Source organism: Procambarus clarkii, chromosome 26 (genome assembly GCF_040958095.1).
Source record: "Procambarus clarkii isolate CNS0578487 chromosome 26, FALCON_Pclarkii_2.0, whole genome shotgun sequence".
NCBI lineage: Eukaryota > Metazoa > Arthropoda > Malacostraca > Decapoda > Cambaridae > Procambarus > Procambarus clarkii.
The window spans coordinates 30,545,218-30,551,217 of NC_091175.1; positions in this window are offsets into that span (position 1 = coordinate 30,545,218).

Sequence of the window (6,000 nt, forward strand, 5' to 3'; positions counted from 1 at the left end):
CAAATGCCAAGATTAAGATATACTACATCAATACAAAGATTAAGGTGTACTTCACAAAGACAAGGATTAAGGTGTACTACACATACCAGGATTAAGGGGTCCTATGCAAACACCAGGATTAAAGTGTTCTACTCAAACACCAGGATTAAAGTGTTCTACTCAAAAACCAGGATTACGGTGTACAGCGCAAACGGCAGGATTAAGGTATACTGTACAAACACTACGATTAGGCTATGATATACAAACACCAGGTTTAAGGTGTACAACACAAACACCAGGATTAAGGTTTACTACACAAAACACAAGATTCCGGTGTACTTCACAAACACCAGGATTAAGGTGTACTAAACAAACTCCAGGAATAAGGTGTACTACACAAACACCAGGATTAAGATATACTACACAACCTCCTGGATTAAGGTGTAATACACAAACACCCGGATTAAGGTGTACTTCACAAACACCACGATTAAAGTGTACTACTCAAACACGAGCATTCAGGTCTACTATACAAACACTAATAATAAAGTGTACTACACAAACAACAAGATTAAGGTGTTTTACACAAACAGCAGGATTAAGGTGTACTTCACAATCACCAGGTTTAAGGTGTACTAAACAAAAACCAGGAATAAGGTGTAGTACACAAACACCAGGATTATGGTGTACTATACTAAGACGATTATTAAGGTGTACTACACAAACACCAGGATTTAGTTTTAGTGCACAAATATCAGGATTAATGTGTACTACACAAACACCAGGATTAAGGTGTATTAAAGAAACACTATGATTATGGTGCATTGTACAAACACCAGGATTAAGGTGTACTACTCAAACTCTTGGATTAAGGTGTACTATACAAACACCAGGATTAAGGTGTACTTCACAAACAAGAGGATTTAGGTGTACTACACAAACACCAGTATTAAGGTGCACTACACAAACACTAGGGTTAAGATGTACTTTACAAAAACCAGGATTAAGGTGTACTACACAAACACCAGCATTAAGTTTTCTACACAAATATTAAGCTGTACTACACAAACAGCAGTAATAAGTTTTACACCACAAATACCAGGAATAAGGTGTATTACACAAACGGCAGAATTAAGGTGTACTGCACAAACATCATGATTAAGATGTACTATACAAACACCAGGTTTAAGGTGTACTACACAAACACCAGGATTAAGGTGTACTACACAAACACTAGGATTAAGGTGTACTACTCAAACACCAGGATTAAGGCGTACTACAAAAACACAAGGATTATGGTGTACATCACAAACACCAGGATAAAAGTGTACTACACAAACACGAGCATTCAGGTGTACTATACAAACAAAAATAATAAAGTGTACTACACAAACATCAGGATTCAGGTGTACTACACAAACACGAGGATTAAGGTGTACTACACAAACACCAGGATTAAGGTTTACTGCATAATCATCAGGATTAGGTGTACTACAAAAAACACGAGGATTAAGGTGGACTACACAAACACTAGGATTAAATGTTACATCACAAACACAAAGATTAAGTTTTTCTTCACAAATATTGAGGTGTACTACACAAACACGAGGATTAGCTGTACTACACAAACACCAGGATTAAGGTGTACTTCACAAACACCAGGATTATAGTGTACTACACAAACACGAGCAATCAGGTGTACTATACAAACAAATATAATAAAGTGTACTACACAAACACCAGGATTAAGGTATTTTACACATAGAGCTGGATTAAGGTGTACTATACAAACACCAGAATTAAAGTGTTTTACACAAACACCAGGATTAAGGTGTAGTACACAAACACGAGGATTAAGGTGTACTTAACAAATAACAGGGTTAAGGACTACAACACAAACAACAAGATTTAGGTGTTTTACACAATCAGCAGGATAAAGGTGTACTATACAAACACCAGGATTAAGGTGTACTTCACAATCACCTGGACTAAGGTGTACTAAACAAGCACCAGGAATAAGGTGTAGTACACAAACACCAGGATTATGGTGTACTACTCAAACACGAGTATTAAGGTGTACTACACAAACACCAGGATTTAGGTGTAGGGCACAAACACAAGGATTAATGTGTACTACACAAACACCAGGATTAAAGCATACTTCTCAAACACCAGGATTACGATGTATTAAAGAAACACCATGATTAAGATGTATTAAAGAAACACCATGATTAAGGTGCATTGTACAAACACCAGGATTAAGGTGTACTACTCAAACTCTTGGATTAAGGTGTACTATACAAACACCAGGATTATGGTGTACTTCACAAACACCAGGATTAAGCTGAACTACACAAATGCCAAGATTAAGATGTACTGCATCAATACAAAGATTAAGGTGTACTTCACAAACACCAGGATTATGGTGTACTAAACAAACACCAGGATTAAGGTGTAATACGCAAACACCAGGATTAAGGTGTACTACACAAAACACATGATTCCGGTATACTTCACAAACACCAGGATTAAGGTGTACTAAACAAACACCAGGATTAAGGTGTAATACGCAAACACCAGGATTAAAGTGTTCTTCTAAAAAACCAGGATTACGGTGAACAGCACAAACAGCAGGATTAAGGTACACTGTACAAACACTACGATTAGGCTGTGCTATACAAACACCAGGTTTAAGGTGTACAACACAAACACCAGGATTAAGGTTTACTACACAAAACACATGATTCCGGTGTACTTCACAAACACCAGGATTAAGGTGTACTAAACAAACACCAGGATTAAGGTGTAATACGCAAACACCAGGATTAAGGTGTACTGCACAAACATCAGGATTAATTTGTACTTCATAAACACGAGGATTAAGGTGAATTAAACAAACACCAGGATTAAGGTGTACTACATAAACACCATGATTAAGGTGCACTGCAAAAACACCATTATTAACGTGTACTACTCAAACTCCTGGATTAAGGTGTACTACACAAACACCTGGATTAACGTGTACTCCACAAACACCAGGATTAAGGTGGACTACACATATTTTTTAGGTGTACTACACAAACACGAGGATTAATTTGTACTGAACAAATATCAGGATTTAGTTGTATTACATAAACACCAGTATTAAGGTGTACTACATAAATATTAATATGTACTACATTAATATTAAGGTGTGCTACACAAATATCTAGGTGTATTACACAAACATCAGGATTAAGGTGTTTTACACAAACACCAACTATAAAGGTTACTACACAAACACAATGATTAAGTTTTACTACACAAATATTGAGGTGACATACACAAACACCCGGATTAAGGTATACTACACAAACACCAGGATTAAGGTGTACTTCACAAACACCAAGATTAAAGTGTACTACTCAAACGCGAGCATTCAGGTCTACTATACAAACAACAATAATAAAGTGTACTACACAAACATCAAGATTAAGGTGTTTTACACAATTAGCAGGATTAAGGTGTACTATACAAACACCAGGATTAAGGTGTACTTCACAATCACCAGAATTAAGGTGTACTAAACAAAAACCAAGAATAAGGTGTAGTACACAAACACCAGGATTATGGTGTACTATACTAAGACGATTATTAAGGTGTACTACACAAACACCAGGATTTAGTTTTAGTGCACAAATATCAGGATTAATGTGTACTACACAAACACCAGGATTAAGGTGTATTAAAGAAACACTATGATTATGGTGCATTGTACAAACACCAGGATTAAGGTGTACAACACAAACACCAGGATTAAGGTTTACTACACAAAACACAAGATTCCGGTGTACTTCACAAACACCAGGATTAAGGTGTACTAAACAAACTCCAGGAATAAGGTGTACTACACAAACACCAGGATTAAGGTATACTACAGAACCTCCTGGATTAAGGTGTAATACACAAACACCCGGATTAAGGTGTACTTCACAAACACCACGATTAAAGTGTACTACTCAAACACGAGCATTCAGGTCTACTATACAAACACCAATAATAAAGTGTACTACACAAACAACAAGATTAAGGTGTTTTACACAAACAGCAGGATTAAGGTGTACTTCACAATCACCAGGTTTAAGGTGTACTAAACAAAAACCAGGAATAAGGTGTAGTACACAAACACCAGGATTATGGTGTACTATACTAAGACGATTATTAAGGTGTACTACACAAACACCAGGATTTAGTTTTAGTGCACAAATATCAGGATTAATGTGTACTACACAAACACCAGGATTAAGGTGTATTAAAGAAACACTATGATTATGGTGCATTGTACAAACACCAGGATTAAGGTGTACTACTCAAACTCTTGGATTAAGGTGTACTATACAAACACCAGGATTAAGGTGTACTTCACAAACACCAGGATTTAGGTGTACTACACAAACACCAGTATTAAGGTGCACTACACAAACACTAGGGTTAAGATGTACTTTACAAACACCAGGATTAAGGTGTACTACACAAACACCAGCATTAAGTTTTCTACACAAATATTAAGCTGTACTACACAAACAGCAGTAATAAGTTTTACACCACAAATACCAGGAATAAGGTGTATTACACAAACGGCAGAATTAAGGTGTAATGCACAAACATCATGATTAAGATGTACTATACAAACACCAGGTTTAAGGTGTACTACACAAACACCAGGATTAAGGTGTACTACACAAACACTAGGATTAAGGTGTACTACTCAAACACCAGGATTAAGGCGTACTACAAAAACACAAGGATTATGGTGTACATCACAAACACCAGGATAAAAGTGTACTACACAAACACGAGCATTCAGGTGTACTATACAAACAAAAATAATAAAGTGTACTACACAAACATCAGGATTCAGGTGTACTACACAAACACGAGGATTAAGGTGTACTACACAAACACCAGGATTAAGGTTTACTGCATAATCATCAGGATTAGTTGTACTACAAAAAACACGAGGATTAAGGTGGACTACACAAACACTAGGATTAAATGTTACATCACAAACACAAAGATTAAGTTTTTCTTCACAAATATTGAGGTGTACTACACAAACACGAGGATTAGCTGTACTACACAAACACCAGGATTAAGGTGTACTTCACAAACACCAGGATTATAGTGTACTACACAAACACGAGCAATCAGGTGTACTATACAAACAAATATAATAAAGTGTACTACACAAACACCAGGATTAAGGTATTTTACACATAGAGCTGGATTAAGGTGTACAATACAAACACCAGAATTAAAGTGTTTTACACAAACACCAGGATTAAGGTGTAGTACACAAACACGAGGATTAAGGTGTACTTAACAAACAACAGGGTTAAGGACTACAACACAAACAACAAGATTTAGGTGTTTTACACAATCAGCAGGATAAAGGTGTACTATACAAACACCAGGATTAAGGTGTACTTCACAATCACCTGGACTAAGGTGTACTAAACAAGCACCAGGAATAAGGTGTAGTACACAAACACCAGGATTATGGTGTACTACTCAAACACGAGTATTAAGGTGTACTACACAAACACCAGGATTTAGGTGTAGGGCACAAACACAAGGATTAATGTGTACTACACAAACACCAGGATTAAAGCATACTTCTCAAACACCAGGATTACGATGTATTAAAGAAACACCATGATTAAGATGTATTAAAGAAACACCATGATTAAGGTGCATTGTACAAACACCAGGATTAAGGTGTACTACTCAAACTCTTGGATTAAGGTGTACTATACAAACACCAGGATTATGGTGTACTTCACAAACACCAGGATTAAGCTGAACTACACAAATGCCAAGATTAAGATGTACTGCATCAATACAAAGATTAAGGTGTACTTCACAAACACCAGGATTAAGGTGGACTAAATAAACATCAGGAATAAAGTGTACTACACAAACACCATGATTCATGTGTATTACACAAACACCAGGATTAAGGTGTACTACGCAAACACCAGG